Source organism: Pongo pygmaeus, chromosome 14 (genome assembly GCF_028885625.2).
Source record: "Pongo pygmaeus isolate AG05252 chromosome 14, NHGRI_mPonPyg2-v2.0_pri, whole genome shotgun sequence".
Taxonomy (NCBI): domain Eukaryota; kingdom Metazoa; phylum Chordata; class Mammalia; order Primates; family Hominidae; genus Pongo; species Pongo pygmaeus.
Genome location: NC_072387.2, coordinates 52,458,896 through 52,479,300, shown reverse-complemented (window position 1 = coordinate 52,479,300; position 20,405 = coordinate 52,458,896). Strand labels below are relative to the sequence as shown.

Genomic DNA, 20,405 nt, shown 5'->3' with positions numbered 1-20,405 from the left:
TAATAGGTGCTAGTTACACATTTTACTACCATAATTCACAAAAAGAAAATGCCACAGCTTATAAATTGTGTGTGAATTTCGAATTTCATTTTGTCCTTAAAATGATTTCCCTTCCCTAAAACTTGAAAGCCAGTATATTCAGTTGCCTATATAAATTAACTCAACAGTTTGGGGTATGCCCGGAGAGCAGGCTTAACTTCAGTACCAGGCTTGCCAGATTCAAGGGTTCACGACAGAGCGTGGTCTGTTTCTGGTTTTATCTAGTTGTGTACTGGTGGGAAAACATTTCGCAGTGGTATCTTGTTCAGTATTACTCCTCCTAGGGTGTTTCTGTGCCCTCTCAATTTATTTCACTGACAAAAAGCATGTTTTTAATCTGTCTGCATCACTGAACTGACTGAAAAAATGGAAAGCACAAGATAGATTCTATTCCTTGTGAATTATTAAAGCAAGTTGTCAGCAACTATAAATCCTGCTAACAGATGACAGCCTCAGAAACAGAGAATACAATCTGTACAGCCTAGTGGAACAAAAGAAAGAGAATCACTTCTTGAATGGAAAATTGAAGAAATTCCTATTTAAATTTAGAATATGAATTTCAAGGCCATCCTGACAATCAACCCAAATCCAAATTACCCAATAAGTCCTTTTAAGCCATGGTTGGATAAAATTTCATACCATTTTGTTATTGTTGTTGTTCTTGTCTTTCCTTAACATCTTATCTGGTTGAGAGCAGAGTCAGCCAGAGTGATTTAAATGATGTTTCAGAGGAAAAGTTTGTGGGCACTTAATATAGATACCTTTTAAAGCCTTTGTAAAAAGGTGTAAAAATTGTATATAAAATAAAACAGATGTATGACTTTAACCACTAAATGAAACTAAAATAAAGGATATTGAGTTCATGTGAGTTCCATTCTCCCTTTTGCCAATTCTAATTCATTGTCTATTCATTTGGCAAGTGTTTGCTGGAATCACACAATAATTTATTTCCTCTCTGTTCTTTTTGCAGCAAATACTCTTGGGAAGGTATTTAGAACTTCCTGGCCAGCAAAAGAATATGAAAAACAAAGTCTTTACTATGGTGTTAACCAAAATTTTTCTATTTCACCAGTTTGGGAGTTTATTTTTATCCATCCTACATTAGTAAATTCCAGGGAGTAGCTAAATATTAATAATGTTGTTTTTCTTTTTCAAGAAACACCATGAGCGCCACAGACTCTGATTCAAAATGAACTCATGGCCTAACATCAACGAGACACAGAGCACCAGATGTCAGGTCCAGAGCTGCCCTGCCTGGGGTGTGAAGGAGCCCCTCCCCTCTCTGAGCCTCAGTGGCCCCACATTCATATGACCTGAAGAATAAATGCCTCCTGAAGTTTTGTACTTGAGGCACCTCACTCACCCACCCTGGTCCAGTCCCTGCCTCAATGTTACTACTTTGGTAAGCTTTATGACTCCAGAGCCAATGAGTATGAAGGGCTTTCTTTATTCTGTCTCTTCACAGTGTAAGATGGGTGAAAATTTTAACAGCTCACCTTGACTCCAGGATTAATCACACTCCCAAAGCCCAGCAATAGTGGATGCTTTCTACCTGAGCTGCCACAAGTTGGGGTTAAAGAAGCATTGCTGCACCAAGAGTGTTCAGAAATTGCATCGAGGGCAGTGTCTGAATGCTGACACTGGACTGTTTTGCTCAACAGTGATCACTCCTTTAGTTCTTGTCTTGTGCTCTGGCCCTGATTTTTGCTAGCTGTGACATTTGGCTTTAGTTCCTCTTGGGTTTCTGCCTCCTGGCTTCCGCTTTGTCTCAGCAGCAGAACTTCCAACTCTGACCGTTAGCCATGTCCTTGATCTGGTTTGTCGTGTGGATTCCCTTTGGGTTTCCTGCCCTCTTTTCCCCACAGTCCTGGGCTAAGGTCTGGAGGCCATTTCAAAATCTATGATGGTCACTGTGAGTGTGTCCTGGAAGTGAAAGAGGAGGCCAGAAAAACTTGTTTTCTAATGTTCTTTTCCTACCATATAAAACAGATTTTAAAAAATATATTTTGCTCTTCTGGAATGCATAGGTGTGTTACAAAAATTAACATCTGTGAAGCCTGTGTAGATTAATGTGAAAAGCATTTGTGTAGAAGATTGCCAAGCTATTGCCTTGGCAACAACTCCACAATAGAAAAAGAAAACCTCTAACATCAGCTGTAATTACAAAGTAAAGCGGCTGCTTTTGTTTTTATCAACACAGCCAGTTATCCCCTTCAAATTAGCTATTGTGATAAATTATCAGTTATTTCATCTATTTCAGCAGTAAACTTCTGTCCAAAAAATTGTTTGGAATGACCTTTTGGTATTTCCTTTATGACTGGTAGCAGGCACATTAAAAAAAAATCCTTAATGGTAAAAAGTCTTTGTCCTACCAAATGTGGGGGGAAATTTAGCCATAATCTAGGAACTATTGGAAAGAGACAAGAGACAGAGACAGTGACAGGAATGGATTAGATAGATAGGTAGATAGATAGATAGATAGATAGATAGATAGATAGATAGATAGATGATAGATAGATAGATAGATAGACAGACAGATAGAGATTATGTTTATCACTATTAGACCTGGCTCTAAAGTAGTAAGGTAGATGTGTGCACATGCATGCATGCACGTGGGGCAAAGGGGAGGCAGGTGTATGTGGGAGGGAGTGAGAAAGAGAGAAGGAATATCCTAGGCATTCCAATTTGTTGGTGGAGTGTGATTTTATTTCTCACCAAACAAAAGAAGCAAATGTAACAGGCTGTGCATGCTACAACTTCCACTCTTGTCAGGAAAATTTCTCAGTTTCAGTCTTGATTGGAAGCAGACATTTTTTTGAAACACAGATAATTTGTCAGCTGGAAGGCAGAAGGTCTCTTGGGACACACCACAAGAATGTCTTTCCTCCATCCAGGAGTCACACAGTCTTATCATCTCTGCTGCTGCAAACCAGCTAACACGGTTAGATGTACAGACTTGTGAACACTTTCAATTGGATTTTTGAGAAAAAGGTTACTCTCCAAACTGGTCAATTTGTTCCTAAGCTTCAAGCTCTCTCTCCCTTCCCCATCCAAAACACTTCCTTCTTTTTCTGCTTCCACTAGTCTTTATTTCATTATTATCTCCCTCAGACCCCTCTCTGCCTCTATAAAGATAAGCAATTATTTTAAGCTTCAAACAAGATGCTGCCCCTCGGGGGGCCTTCAAATGCAGTAAGTCTGGGAGAAGATGGAGGATTTGCAGATCAACAGCTCCCTGGTCGATACTCTGGGATACTTTGCAGTTAAGACAAGGGACTGATGCGGATAGTTTTACTACCTATAGAAAAGTATGCAAGTAAAGAGAAACCAAAGCCTCTCCCCTTCTCTTGAGGAATCTGGTTGCTGCTTTCCTTCCCGTTGGCAGGCAATTCAATTTTCAGGTGCCCACAAACAGACAGAAACATTCTTGCTTTATGAATTCTGGTATTTCTTAACTCCTACTGTGTATGATTCCTGACCAACATTAACAATGGACTGAATTCCCTGGGATTATAATATTCCCTGAATCCCAGGGGATCTGCCTGTCAGATTCTGGTGAGGACCACCTGAGGCTAAATCAGGACGAAGGCATTCATCCTGTGTTATTGCTCCTAATTCTCCATGGTGCTATTCAACTTCTCACTCTGTAATTGGCATACCTACCTTCCCAATTTGCCAGGACTGACGATTTGCCACATTTCAGAAACTACTTTTGTGTATGCCAGATTATACTGAGGTTCCATGTTCATGGGGTTTTTAAAATCTCTTTTAATCCCTTTGATTGATAGATTACTAAAATATTTCAGGGTGGATTTGTTGGGTCTGTGTCCCTGTTGCCTAAATTCAATTCAGTTTAATTTATATATGGAATTATTACTACAGATAAATATAATCTTCAGTAAGAATTCCATAATTCCATATTTAAAGCTGCAGGGGAAACATACAAATTTAAGGCATAGTTTACATTCTAATTGGGTAGATAATTCAAGCACAAAGAGAAACTTAATATAGGACAGAGTAAAGTGTTGTGTCCTAACACATAGAAAGTTATTTATTTACTACCATTCTGTCATGTGTTGGCCATCAGGAATGGGATACTTATGAGAAAAAAGATGAAAAACACAAAGAAGGAAAAGGGCTCTATCAAACAGTTCTTACCAAAGATATGACTAACATTGAATTCTGAGAGGGGCCTGTGCTCCTCTAGTTAAACTAGAACCCTCTAAATAGTGTTAAATCAATCTGTTTTCAGGTTATAAGGGTGGAAAGCTATTACATTATTTTTGTAATGGTGAAATTCAAAGGATAGAAGAGACCTCACAGACCACTTGAGCCAACCTTCCAGAAGAGGCTGAATTCCCTCTTTCAACAGAAATCTCCCTGTATCAGGGAGAGCCCTTCCACTAAACAAACCCAGAAGTGATTCATTCACCTCCTATTGACTCAGCAGCCCATTCCCTCTTCAGACAACTCTGTTCAACTTTCTTACACTAAGAGGAAATCTGTTTCCCTAAAATCTACACCAGATGGACATCCAAATCCTTCCAAGAAAGCCCTTGGATGTCTGAAAACAGGTATTGTGACCCACCACCCATCTTGTTGCCTGTCTCATCCCACCACATTTCTCTCTTCTACAGCTAAATTCCCTCAATGGATAGCACCCCTCACAATTATTTTATTTTGTTAGAATGTAAAAATAATAAATGACTATTGTAGAAAACACATAAAAATATAAAGAAACAACCCTACAAGTGTGTGATCTAGTTGGAAAGATAAATGTGTGATAAGGATACTATAAAAGCACAAAGGAAACTGTATGTGGCATAGCCCAGAGGTAGGAAAGGGCATGATATTTAGAAAACTGGAGGATCTCAATTTGGGAAATGATCTGTATGAGAGACGGGTAAAAGATGAAACTAGAGATCTAGATGGGCAGAAACCAAATCACAAAGGACTCTATGTGTTAAGACATTTTATTTTTCTCCTAAAAGTTGTAGGGATACATGCCATTAATGTGTTTAAGGAAAGGAGAGATAAGATAAAATGTTTCTGAAAGGTCATTCTGCTGGCAGAGTGAAGAAAGAGTTGAAAGGAGCAAGCTAGGATCAAGAAGAGATCAACTGGGAGGTTACTGCAGAGAAAGAAGTGATGAAAAACAGACTGGCAGCAATGTGGGAGTGGGAGAGAGGCATGGAAAAAAATATTTACGTGATAGAGTCATTATGATTGGTGCTCAATTGAAATTTAGAAGTGAAAGGGTCTGGGAACTGAGTGCATGGCAATTTGAGGAACTGAAAGACTCAATGTGGCCAGAACAGAGTTCATTTCAGAGAAGTGGTAAGAAATGAGAGTAGAGGTATGATTGGGCCTCGTATAGGCGCTTGAAAGAGGGGTAAAGGAGTTAGAACTTCATACCCAGGACAATATGAAGGCTTTGAAGAATAGTCATCAGAAGAGTGTCCTAAGTAAGAGTTCCATTTTCAAAAAACATTCAGGTTTCAGAGTGGACAATGAATTTTAGGGGAGGGGATAAGATAGGAGGTAGAGATAAGAGTATTGCAATAATCCATCCACATGAGACAACATGGTAGCCTGGATGAGAATAGTAGGACTGGAGAGTGGTGGATTAGAAATACTTAGAATGAACTCCAACAGGACTTAGTTATTGATATGATTATAACATTATAACATAATACCTCAAGTCTAGTACACATCTACTATGTGCCTAGCACTGTGCTCAGCAGTTGGTAGGGTGAGGTCAGAGAGTAAGAAGCCATGGATAATTCTTAGGATTTTTCCTTGGTCAATACAGGATGTAAGGGCAGGTTGAAAAGAAAGACAAGAGGTTCTAGTTGATGCAGGAATATCAATGAACAGTGGAACATACATGTCTAAAGTTCAGGAGAGAGATTGGGCTAGATTTGGGAATTATTAGCATAAAGGTGGCAATTAAATAGATGAGAGGAGATGAGGTTCCTGGGAGAATGTGCAGGGTAAGAAGGGACCGTAGTCTAGATTAAAACACTAAAGAACAGAGGAAGTCGGTGACTTTTCCTGTTGACCCAGAATTGGTACTTAAGCCTGTAGCTGACAACTACTGGTTGTAAGTGCCTAACATTCTAAACATAAGTATCAATAATCTGTGCTAAATGTTCCTTCTAGGACTTACTAAGAATTTCAGACTTGCCCCTAAAATAGTCATCCCTTGAGTAGATTTACCATAAAGCTAATGAAACTTAACCTTTAGGGTCTCTCACTTGCACAGGCTGTTTCTACTGTCTCAATAATATATTTACGTCATATGTTTTTATAAAGTTTGAAAAAGTAAAATGCTTTAAATGCAACCATTAAGACTGTTCCAACTTCTCTCCATCACACTTTCCTAGAAACATTTGTTATAACAGGTTTTTGAGTTCTTCTAAGACGATGTTGAGTTGGGGACTCATTTAGTTTGGGTTTAGTGGGGTATTTTATGTAGTTCGTAGTCACTTCCAATGTATAGTTAAGTTATTGCTAGCTGCACTGGTATAGGAGAAATGTTCGTAAAACGCTCACCACGCCAATTCACTCAGAATTGTGACAAAATAATGCATGGCCAGAGGACATATAGTGATATGAACATTGCACTTGCCACTGGAAATACACAAGTAGCAAAGAAAAACAATATGAAATGTTTTGAACTAGAGGCTAGTCCTTTAGAAAATTCTTCCAAATCTTACAAATCATATATGAAACTAATTTGGTCAAGGTTTTCCCACATTTGACAAAAATCCTAAAAATGTATCTAACTATTCCTATAATGAGTTGTGAAACAGTTTATCCTTTGAAGAATCAAAGGGTAAAAGAATACATGTCAAAATTATATTAAAGAAATTAATTTAAGGTTGAGCACAGTGGCTCACATCTGTAATCCCAGCATTTTGGGAGGCCGAGGCAGATGGATCATTTGAAGTCAGGAGTTCAAAAGCCTGGACAGCATGGAGAAATCCTGTTGCTACTAAAAATTAAAAAATTAGCCAGGCAGTATTAGTGCGTGCCTGTAATCCCAGCTACTCAGAAGGCTGAGGCAGGAGAATTGCCTGAGCCTGGGAGGCAGAGGTTGCAGTGAGCCAAGATCACACCACTGTACTCCAGTGTGGGCGACAGAGTGAGACCCTGTCTCAAAAAACAAAGAAAAAAAAGAAAAAAGAAATTAACTTAAAAACATATCTTTTTTCCAAATTTCTTGTAGTAATTGTCAAGTTTCCAAAATGTGTAATTTAGTATGATCATTAATAAAAAGTAAATAGAAAAAGCATAGAGGTATTTATGTATTTATTGTATTATTTTTGTAGAGAAGGTGTCTTCCTATGTTGCCCAGGCTGGTCTCAAACTCCTGGCCTCAAGTTATCCCCCTGCCTCAGCTTCCCAAAGTGCTGGGATTATAGGCATGAGCACTGCACCTGGCAAAAAGCATAAATTTAAACTCAACAATCACCAATTATATTAAATGTAATTGATCTAAACACACCAAATAAAAAGCAGAGATTTGTCAGATTGGATAAAATCAAAAAATAACTACATGCTGTCTGTAAGAAACCCACTTTAAATTTAAAAAGCAGATGGGTTAAAAGTGAAAGAATGAAAAAAGATCTTCCATGCTAACACTCACTAAAAGAAATCTAGAATAGTTTTATTAATATCAGATAAAGTGCATTTCAAAGGAAAGAATTAGCTGGAATAAAGAGGGTCATTTTTAATGACAAAGGAAGCAATCCATTAAGAGGACATGACAATTCTAAATGTTTTTGCACCTATTATCAGAGAGCTTCAAAATACATGAAGCAAAAACTGATAATACTGGAAAAAAGAAATAAATAAATCCACTGTGAAAACTGAAGATTTCAACACCCTTCTCTCAATAATTGAAAGTGGATGAAAATTCATGAAATACATAGAAGACTCAAACTGCACTATCAACAAACCTGACCTAACTAATCTTTTAGAAGACTACATCCAACATTCACAGAATACAGGTGGTCCCTGACTTAACAATGGTTTGAGTTACAGTTTTTCAACTTTAAGATGGTGCAAAAGCCATATACATTCAGTAGAAACTCTACTTCGAATTTTGAATTTTTATCTTTTCTCGGGCTAGTGATATGTGGTACTATACTCTCTCAATACTGGGCAGCAGCAGTAAGCCAAAGCTCCCAGTCAGTCACAAGATCACAAGAATAAACAATCAATACTCTACAGCATACTCTGTTACCAGATGATTTTCCCAACTGTGGTCATATGTAAGTGTCCTGAGCACGTTTAAGGTAGGTTAGGTGAATTAAATGCATTTTCAACTTAATATATTTTTAACTCACAATAGGTCTATTGGGACATAACCCCATCATAAGTTAAGGAGGAACATCTGCACACATTTTTTTTTTAACAAATGCACATGGAACATTTACCAGGTATATTCATTTCCTAGGGCCACCATAACAAAATACCATAAACTAAGTGACTTTAAAAAAACATAAATGTGTTATCTTCTAGTTCTAAAGGCTAGGAGGCTAAAATCAAGGTATTGGCAAGGTTGGTTTCTTCTGGAGGCCCTGAGGGAAAATCTGCTTCATGCCCTCTCTCCTAGCTTTTGGTGGTTACCAGCAATCCTTGGTGTTCCTTGCTTTGTAGGTGTGTCACTACGATCTCTGCCTCTGCCATCACATGGCATTCTTGCTGTATGTGTCTGTGTCAAAATTTCTCTCTTCTCATAAGAACAACAGTCACTGGATTAGGGTCCACCCTAATCCAGTATGACCTCATCTTAACTTGACTACATCTGCATCTGCAAAGACCTTATTTCCAAGTAAGGTCACATTGACAGGTACGAGGGGTTAGGACTTAAACGTGTATTTTGAGGGAACAAAATTTAACCTGCAAGACCATACATTTAAGAGGATTGAAATAACACATATTCTCTGACAACAGTGAAATTAAATTTAAAAATCAATAACAAAAATGCATTTAGAAAATCTCCAAATATTTGGAAACTAGACAACACTTCTAAATATCCCATGGGTCAAAGAACAAACCATGAGTGAAATTAGAAATTGAGCTGAATGAAAATAAACACTTCTGATTGGCTACAGCGTGGTGTTTACCTTATTTGAACATGGTTCAAACAGTTGGCTATGTTTGATTGGCTAAAACTCAGTAATTAGCATAAGTGTAGGCCACGGTCTGTTTACACCTCCACTTGTTACAGTACACAGTGAACAGAGAAACCTTTAGAACGAACTTAAAATATGTAAGAAGGCAGCTTTAGGCTAAACTTGATTTAACAACACAATATATTAAAATCTGTTGGATCCCGCTAAGGAGTTTTAGGGACATCAGAGGTTTAAGAGCTTATAGAATAAGATACTTGTATTTGGAAAGCAGAAGGAAATGAATGATTTAAGTTTGCACCTTAAGAAACTATTAATAGAGAAAGAAGAGAAAAGCCCAAAATAAGCATAAAAAACAATTAAAATAAAAATAGAAATCAATGAAACAGAACACAAAAAAGCAGTAAAGAAAAATCAGTGAAACAAAATAAAAACCCCAGTTCTTTGGGGAAAAAAGTCAATAAAATTAATAAACTCTAGCTACTCAGCTAAAGAAGGGAAAACAAATAAATTGCCAATATCAGGAATGAGAGAGGAAATATCACTACAGATTCTATAGTCATTAAAAGGAAAATTAGGAGCAACTTTATGCCAATAAATTCTTCAACTTAGATAAAAAGAACAAATTCTTTAGAGGACACAAATAACCAAAGCTCACCCCTAAGAAGAATTAGCTAACCCAGATTGCCCCATATCTTTTTTTTTTTTTTTTTTTTTTTTTTGAGATAGTCTTACTCTGTTGCTCAGGCTGGAGTGCAGCAGTACGATCTCAGCTCATTGCATCCTCAACCTCCAGGGCTCAAGACATCCTGCCGCCTCAGCCTCCGGAATAGCTGGGGCTATAGGCACATACCACCACACCCAGCTAATTTTTGCATTTTTTGTAGAGACAGAGTTTCACCATGTTCCCTAGGCTTGTCTCAAACTCCCCATATCTTTTTAAAAAATTGAATTCACAGTTAAATTTCCAAACACATACATCTTTAAGTTATTTTTTAATGTTGATTTATATATTTCAACTTTTTTCTCTAGTTGGTTTTAAAAAATCTTTATCTTTCATGTTCTGTATTCTCACTATAATGTTGTCTGGTATATTTTTTAGCATGGGATCCATTGTGTTTCCCCAATCTGAGGATTCATGGCTTTCATCAATTCTGGAAATTTCTCAGTCATACAGTCAGAAGTAAGACTATTCACTCTTTACATCAGCAGTTTAAGGTTCCCTTTTGTGTCTACAGCTGCAGAACATACTCGAGCACACAGCTCTTACCTAGCTCGAATTCCAGTTCCCATAGGCCCTAAATTATTATAACTCTTCTAAATTTAGATAGATTCTTTTTATAAACGACCAGTACCCTGTCTCTAACTTTAATTAGTAGAATATTGAAAAAATACCATCCTGAAGTAGACACATTTTGGAGTATCTGCAGAGTCCATACCCCTTCTTCGTATTTGATCTCTCACTGTCAACCCCTGTCGCTCTATTGTATCATAGTACCTGTATTAGTCAGGGTTCTCTAGAGAGACAGAACTAATAGGATATATATATGTATACATATATACATATATCCATATACATATATACATATATACGTATACACATATACATATATACATATACACGTACACATATATACATATATACATATATACATATATACACATATATACATATATACATATATACATATATACATATATACACACATACACATATATACATATATACACACATATACATATACATACATACATATATACATATATACATATACATACATACATATATACATATATACATATACATACATATATACATATATACATATACACATATATACATATATACATATATACATATACATATATACATATACATATATACATATATACATATATACATATACATATATACATATATACATATATACATATACATATATACATATATACATATACATATATACATATATACATATACATATATACATATATACATATATACATATATACATATACATATATACATATATACATATATACATATATACATATATACATATATACATATATACATATATACATATACATATATACATATATACATATATACATATACATGTATATACATATATGCACATATATATGTATATACATATATGCACATGTATACATATATACATATACATGTATATACATATATACATATGTATACATATACGTGTATATACATATATACATATGTATACATATACGTGTATATACATATATACATATGTATACATATACGTGTATATACATATATACATATGTATACATATACGTGTATATACATATATACATATGTATACATATACATATATATATGAGTTTATTAAGGAGTATTGACGCACATGATCACAAGGTGAAGTCCCACAATAGGCCGTTTGCAAGCTGAGGAGCAAGGAAGCTAGTCTGAGTCCAAAAATCTCAAAAATAGGGAAGCCAACAGCATAGCCTTCAGTCTGTGGTGGAAGGCCCAAGAGTCTCAAAGCTGAAGAACTTGGAATCTGATGTTTGAGGGCAGGCAGCATCCAGCACAGGAGAAAGATGTAGGCCAGAAGACTAAACCAATCTAGTCTTTCCATGTTCCTCTGCTGCTTTTATCCTGGCCTCGCTGGCAGCTGATTAGATGGTGCCCACCCAGATTGAGGGTGGGTCTACCTCTCCTAGTTCACTGACTCAAATGTTAATCTCTTGGCAATACTCTCACAGACACACCCAGGAACAATATTTTGCATCCTTCAATCCAATCAAGTTGACAGAATTAACCATCACAGTACCTCTTCTCTCTTAATTAAACGAAACAAAGGTGGGCACCTAGCTCAAACTGAGTTCCCTTTTTTAGAGTTTTAGGCTGAGCATACACAAGAGTAAGTCAGTTTATAGAAGGTAGGAAGAGGAAAAAAAATGTAACCAAGGCCTTTTGAAGGAGGGTCAGTAGGATGAGGATCAGAAACTCGTAATTAGTATTGTCCTGAGAACTGACACACTCTTCCTAAAAAATTAGATTCCACAGGATTTTAATCCCCAAAAAACTACCCAGTTTATTTAAGTAAGATAGTTGGTGTGGGGATATTCTGGTTGAATCAGAAAATCAGAGCATTTTAATTTTCTAGTCATAGGCCCTGAATCTAGTCTAGTTTAATTTTCTAGTCATAGGCCCTGAATCTTTGAGTCTGATCATGGGAGATAAATAAATTTTTACTTTCTTTTACAATAGTAAGTTCGCCATTTGTGATGGTTAATACTGAGGGTCAACTTGATTAGATTGAAGGATGCAAAGTATTGGTCCTGGGTGTGTCTGTGAGGGTGTTGCCAAAGGAGATCAGCAGGCTGGGGAAGACAGACCCACCCTTAATCTGGTGGGCACAATCTAATCAGCTGCCAGTGAATAAAAAGCAGGAAGAAAAACATGGAAAGGTAAGACTGGCCTAGCCTCCCAGCCTACATCTTTCTTCCGTGCTAAATGCTTCCTGCCCCCAAACATCAGACTCCAAGTTCTTCAGTTTTGAGACTTGGACTGGCTCTCCTTGTTCCTCAAGCTTGCAGACAGCCTATTGTGAGATCTTGTGATCATGTGCATTCATGCTTAATAAACTGCTATATATATATATATATATATCCTATCAGTTTTTTTGTTTGTTTGTTTTTTTGTTTTGGGACAGAGTCTCACTCAGTTGCCCAGGCTGGAGTGCAGCGGCACTATCTTGGCTCATGGCAACCTCTGCCTCCTGAATTCAAGCTATTCTCCTGCCTCAGCCTCCCAAGTAGCTGGGATTACAGGTGTGCACCACCACACTCAGCTAATTTTTGTATGTTTATTAGAGACAGGGTTTCACCATGTTGGCCTGGCTGGTCTCAAACTCCTGACCTCAGGTCACCCACCTGCCTTGGCCTCCCAAAGTGCTGGGATTACAGGCATAAGCCATCACACCCAGCTCTATCCTATTAGTTCTGTCCCTCTAGGAAACCCTGACTAATACACCATATTTTATGTGGCACAGTTGTGTCAATTACCAATTAGAGTTCTATATTTGATGCCATAGATCTTGGTTTTTTGTTTTTGTTTTGTTTTGTTTTTCTGAGATGGAGTCTCACTTTGTCGCCCATGCTGGAGTGCAGTGGTGTGATCTCGGGTCACTGCAACTTCTGCCTCCCAGGTTCAAGCAATTCTTCTGCCTCAGCCTCCCAAGTAGCTGGGACTCCAAGCTCACGCCACTACAATGGGCTAATTTTTGTATTTTAATAGAGATGGGGTTTCACCATGTTGGCCAGGCTGATCTCAAATTCCTGACCTCAAGTGATCCACTCGTCTCAGCCTCCCAAAGTGCTGGGATTACAGGCATGAGCCACCACGCCTGGCCTGATCTTGTTTTTAGAGGAATTTCTCACAAGATGTCGTTAGCAAACTGTCTTATTAGTGGCTGGTATTTTTTTAAAATCAATTCTATTCTGTCAATGTTGTAGCAGAAAGTGGAAGATGGCTCAATGGGAGACTGCTACCTTGACATTCTTTCTTTTATCTTGACATATAAAAGTCTATAGATAGTCCATGACTATCTTGACATCCTTTCTTCCATTCACTTTTATAAAGCAAAGCTATCAATAATGCTGTCTGATTATCTGAATTCTGACTTTTCCACTGTCATAAATAAGCTTTTCCAAAACAAATTTCTTCTTAACAAAAAATTTCTAGCTTCACAGATTTCAAGAACATTTCTCCAAACCTATACACAATCTCACAATGTCTTTAATCACTTTAACTCACCCATTAGTAAAATGATTATTTTGAATCAGTTCTCTACCTATAATGCTTTTCATTTTATATATATATACATATATATATATATATTTTGAGATGGCGTCTTGCTCTTGTTGCCCAAGCTGGAGTGCTGTGGCACAATCTTGGCTCACTGCAACCTCTATCTCCTGGGTTCAAGAGACTCTCTTGACTCAGCCTCCCGAGGAGCTGGGACTACAGGCATGCACCACCATGCCCAGCTAATTTTGTATTTTTGGTAGAGACAGGGTTTCTCCATGTTGGTCAGGCTGGTCTCAAACTCCTGACTTCAGGTGATCCGCCTGCCTCGGCCTCCCAAAATGTTGTGATTACAGGTGTGAGCCACTGCACCCGGCCTTCATTATATTTTTATAACAAAATCTAGCTCCCTCTTCCAGAATAAATGCCCCTGGAAAAGTCTCAGATATAGCCTCGTATTTATAAGTATGTGACTAGCATGGGCAAAAGCATTAGAATGTTTCACTCAGAGAATTCACTAGAAGACGAATCACACATACTCCTTTTTCCTCCTTTGAACAGCTAGTGGTCAAAAGTCCTAGAGTGCAGCTTAGGGCCATTCCTGGCTTGATTTGCTCAGTGACCACAAGAATAGTTTCACTACCTGTTCTTTAGTCTCAACAAGCAGAAATAATTCCACTTCCTTTATGGGCAAGAGTATTAATATGAATGTGTTGGTAAAACAATTTGAGGTTTCAAATGATCAAAAAAAGAGGAAGAGTCAAACTGTGAGTATTGGAAGGAAAAGGAAGATAATATACCCTGAATATTTGTTCCCTCCAAATCTCATGTCAAAATTTGATCCCCAGTGGTGGAGGTGGTGCCTGGTAGGAGGCATTTGGGTCCTAGGGGCAGATCTCTTATGAATGACTTGGTGCCATCCTCTTGGTAATGAGTGAGCTCTCACTTTATTAGTTCGTGTGAGAACTGATTGTTAAAAAGAGCCTAGCACCTCTTCTTTTCTCTTGCTTCCCTCCTCTCGCCATGTGATACCTGCTCCCCTTCACTTTCTGCCTTAAGTGGAAGCTTCTTGAGGTTCCTTGCCAGAAGCAGATGCTGGTGGCAACCTTCTTATACAGCCTGCAGAACTGTGAGCCGAATAAACCTCTTTTCTTTATATATTACCCAACCTGAGGTACTCCTTTATAGCAAAGCAAAAGGACTAAGAGAGAAGGTTATTATCATTCTAAGAGATTGAAGAGCTTCTGCTTCTCAACAGTATTGCTGAAATCTTAGGAAGGAGTGCTCACACACATTTCTCTCAATTCCTGATTATTTCACCAATGGCAGGAGAATTTAGGCCAAATCATGCATGCTAATTTTGCTTTTAAAATTGGAGTTAGAGACATTGATTAGTATAAATATTCAAGTAGAATTTATACTAAGTTCATATAATCTCAACTACAGATCAGACTACGTGCCAGGACCAAAATAGGGAAGGAGGTGACAAAAAAAAAAAAAAAGGAAAGATGCAGGTACAGGTACAGTATTAATAACTTCAAACTTTATTTTCTTAGATAAAGCAGATTAGAGTAAGTGTATGCATATACTATTCATACCTGAATCTACCACCCCTCATACTCAGCTCCATCATCCTCATAAAAAGAAAAAAATATTAAAAGTTTAATTGCTCACAATTGAAATGAATAATAAATTACATTAAATCATCCTCAATAAACATTAATTCTATAAATTGTTCTTTAGTCCCAAGTATGGTCCAGTTAGAGAAGAAGAGAGAAAAGGGAGTGGAGAGTAGGCAATAAAAAAGAAAATGGTAAATAGAGAAGAGAAATAAAGGAGAGAAAGGGGGAAAGATAATGAGGGAGGTGAAGAATAACAAAAAGAAAGTCAAATATATCAAAACAATTGGAACGAGTACAAACTTAATTTTTTAAAAAAACTGAAGTAATTATAAAATGTCTTTTCCTCACTTTTTTTTGCCTCCTTCTTTATTGAATTTGTAACAATCTTTTAATTTAAATGTTAATAATAGGGGACATATAACACTTGAATTTTAAAAACTATTTTAAATTTTAAGAAATTTAAAAAATATCATTTTCTAGATATTAAAAATTCAAATGAAGTCTCATTTGACCAAATATGCCAACTCTGCTTTTTGCACCCTTGTTGTGGTACTACAGTTTGTAGAGTTAAAATATAGAAGGAAATGGAAAAAAAAAAAACTTGTATGAGTTTTTTAAATTTTCTCTTTCAAAATTCCTTTTTCACCAGAAAATGAACTCTGAGCTTGTATTCAAGGGTATGTCAACTGTTATCTCTTTGAAACAAACGAATGAAAAAAAAAAAAAAGAAGTACTACTGCCCAATACCTGTTAGCTAAAATATAATGAAGCTCTTGTTGTTTTTTTGCAGCGGGGAGAGCAGAGGGTTAAATGGTCAGCCAACAGCTCCAATTTGTTTCTGTCAAATAAGTCTGTTAAAATGTTAAATCAGCTGGGCGCGGTGGCTCACGCCTATAATCCCAGAACTTTGGGAGGCTGAGGCTGGTGGATCATCTGAGGTCAGGAGTTCCAGACCAGCCTGACCAATATGATGAAACCCCGTCTCTACTAAAAACACAAAAACTAGCCGAGTATGGTGGCATGCGCCTGTAGTCCCAGCTACTCAGGTTACCGAAACAGGAAAATCGCTTGAACCCGAGAGACAGAGGTGGCAGTGTGCCAAGATCACGCCACTGCACTCCAGCCTGGGCGACAAAGCAAGACTCCATCTAAAATAAATAAATAAATAAATAAATAAAGTTAAATCAAGTGAGTGCACATGGAGGAAAAGCTGCTGGTTGTTGTGGCCATTATTCCCTATACTACCTATAGCAGTAACCAGAGCAACATTATGTAACGTAAAAAAATTTTAATTTATCAAATGCAACCCACAGCAAAGATTCTATCCTACGTGAACATGAAGATTATGCCCAGTGATTGCTTCACAATGTTCAACTATTTAAACTTTCATTTCTTAATAGGTCCTATTTTCCTACTTCTATGTCTATATTAACAAACTATAAAATCCTTATTTAATTGTTATATAAAACCTCTACTGTAATGTGCATTGGTGCTGAGATTTTTTGGTGCAGATTCTCAGATCTGCAGAATAAGATACCTAGAGTGCCCCCACTATAGAATGGGGCTCACCAGGTCAAGTTTGGAAGAGACTTTGATTAATAGCCTATCTCCTAGACAAATATTTCCCATTTAAGCAAATTTTGAACTCACTTTAAAGGGAAATTTTTTAAAAAAAATCTATATTCATACTATTTTACTTTGGTAAAAGCATAAGCTATATATAAAACGCCTTACCTTTTAAACACACAATTATGAAACCCAAAGAAATTTACAAATATATACTATAAACACATTAAAACAAAATTAGGAAAACTCAAATTTGCAACATTCATTTAATGGGTGGTGTTGGTTTGCTGAAAATAGTTCTCTGATCTCTGATGTAGAAAAACAGAAACTTGGATCCGGTTTTAAAATGCACTCTTTCTCGGCCAGTGGCAGTGGCTCAGGCCTGTATTCCTGCAATTTGAGAGGCTGAGGCGGGAGGATGACTTGTGCTTAGGAGTTTGAGACCAGCCTGGGCAACAAAGTGAGATCCTGTCTCTACAAAAACAAAAAAATTAGCTGGGCTGGGTGGCATGTCCCTGTAGTCCCAGGTAGTTAGGAGGCTGAAATGGGAGAATCCTTTGAGCCCAGAAGTTAAAGGCTACAGTGAGCTATGATCACGCCACTGCACTCCAGCCTGGGTGACAGAGCAAGACCTTGTCTCAATTAAAAATAAATAAATAAATAAAAATGTAAAAAAACAGTATCTCCCACCTGTGAAAAAGATCCCCCATATTATATATAGAATGAAGTTTAGCTCCTTAGCATGGCACTCAAGACACTCCAGTCAGATGCTTTCCAACCTCATTTCCTTCTGCATTCCTCACTCACCTTTCATCGCCTTCCAGCTGGATGATTTGCCATTCTTACAGAAAAACCCAGTCCTCTCACGGACCTATGACTGTGCCCATGCTGACTTCTCAGCCTCCACTCTTCTCTGCCTACCAACATTCTAATTTTGCTCTTAGATTCAGCTCCAAAGCCATCTGCTCCATAAAGCCACCTCCCAGTTTCCTGGTCTTAACAACTACACCTTCCCCTGAGTTTCCAGAGTGCATTGCTCATATTTGTTTTTATGTTGCCTGGAAATATTAGCCGTTCATAGATCTATCTTCCTCATTACACTGTTAACCTTGGGGGAAAAAAATACATGCACAGCTTTATTCTGCTATAATCCCATAGAATTCACTCATTTAAACTACACAATTGAATGATTTTTAGTATATTCACAAAACTGTGAAACCATCATTACAAACAATTTTAGAACATTTTTTCTACCTCAAAAGGAAATCCTATACCCATTAGCAGTCACTCCTTACTCCCCTACTCCCAGCCCTAGGCAACTCTTACACTACTTTCTGTCTTTATAGATTTGCATATTCTGGGCATTTCATATAAATGGAATCATCCAATATGTGATTTTTTGTGTACATGTAATCTTCTAAGGGCAGAGATCAAGTTCTATTCATAAATGGAAAAGTAAATGAGCAGGATCTATGAAAATTAGTTCGGAATCAGACCTGAGTTAAAAATCTCAATTCAGCTATCTACTAGTTGTGTGACTTTGAGCAAGTCACTTCATCTCTCTGAATACCAGTTTACTCATTGTAAAATGGGGATGGGGATAACAATACTTCCCTTGAAAGATGGTTGTGAAAATTAGAAAGAAGATACAAAAGAAGTTCCTAGAAATGGGTTTGCTTAATAAACAGAGGGTGTTATTTGTATTTATCTTTGTATATCCACAGTATCTGGCATAGTGGGTAGTAATGTGTGTTGATTAATTAATTCATTAGTGATGAAGAACTTGAATGCCTTTCCTTCAGCATGCCAATAGACTTTTAACAACTTTGAGGAAGGAGCTAAAGTTAGCAGGGCAAAATCTTTCCTGGAAGATGTAAACTAGTTTCTATTTGTTTCCAGCTACTGTTCTCCCTCAGAAGAAAACAAACCTGGCCAATGGACCACTGAGACAACAGAGCCAATAAACAAATCTAGGATCTGAAATCAGAGGGAATACATTTGAGTTCTAGCCCTGATACTGGCATTCTGAAGTCACTTAGAAATAAAATCAGCTCCATCCATCTCAACTTCTGCTTTTCATTTGCATGTACTTCATCTAATAATCATTTTTGCTTTCCCTATTATGGGACCAAAAAACCTGAATCTCACCTGAGCAATGTTTGAATTCTCCTTTAGATAGTTGAGCAATACCATCTGAACCATGAATAAAGAAAAGTACAGAAAGGGAAAGGCACAGAATAGGTGTTTATCCAAAGGAAAAAAGTTCAACCACCAAAAAAACAATTAAATTGTATCTAGAGATGTCCAAATAAATTAGGAATCTTCATTACAGGAACAATAAGGCTCCCTCACAGAAAATAAATTCATTAGCATATCGATTCAATTTCCCAAAATAAAGAGAGGAAAGAGTAAAAAAAAAAAAAAACCCGTAATAATAAGTTTAGTTGAATTATACTTATACTAGAAGTGATGACTGAATCAACAAACTGAAAGAAATTGAACAGTCTGCCTTAAAACAAGAAGGATATACAAGTAATTCAATCTCTACAGGAGACAAACATGAAAGGATTTTTAAAGGAGAAAGGAATGTATTTGCAAAAAATTTCAGTGCAAGTTACATGAGTTTTCTATAGGACTTAATTTTTTTAAAAACCATAACCCTGCAAGCCATGGAAATAATTAAGAAAACAATTATTTAATTAGAATAGATCATTTGGCAATTGACTACTGAAGCAGTTTCATTTTACCAAAAGGAAAAAAAAAAACCAAAAACAGAAAATAATCTTGTAAACTTTTGCTATTTTGACCTTTTTTAAATATTCTGAAAAAATACCTTCTAGCTAAAAGCATTTGTGAAATTCAGGTGGAGAAATACAAAACTGATGTCACGGAAATGCTTAAATTGATAAATTCCAGTCCTTCCAAGCAGGCTGAGGAAATTTTTAAACACAGCCATGAGGAAGGATCCATTATTGGCATGAAAATAGGTTGAGTATTCCCATCTCAAATTGCTCTCTTTAATGGACTTGTTTCCAAATAATCCATCCCATGATGAGAAGATGTTTACCTTCTGATCCTAAGGAAGAGGGCCAAAAAGTTTTTCCATCCACTTGTCTCTTTAGAAATAAGACAAAAAAATTAAAAAGAAAGTATATCAATTTCCAATAGATCTAGTTTCTTATGCCAGTGGTCTGCTCATATAGTCCATAGACAAGTCATTCTAAAATATCATGC

At 36.9% G+C, this 20,405-nt stretch overlaps 1 protein-coding gene across 11 annotated transcripts in view; it reads right to left on the bottom strand.

Moving 5' to 3' along the window:
• Positions 1-20,405, bottom strand: part of LACC1 (laccase domain containing 1) — a 94,900-nt gene that overhangs the window by 38,066 nt on the left and 36,429 nt on the right. For 2 of the 11 annotated variants that reach the window (XR_008493443.2, XR_010123560.1), the window contains one exon: positions 1,536-1,962. The exons of 6 other annotated variants lie outside the window; for them this stretch is intronic. The gene's annotated coding sequence lies outside the window, so the exon portion shown is untranslated. Of the gene's footprint in view, positions 1-1,473; positions 1,963-7,338; positions 7,482-15,625; positions 16,754-20,405 lie in introns of those variants that run through there. 3 more of the 11 variants (XR_010123563.1, XR_008493445.2, XR_010123557.1) reach the window with 3 other exon arrangements.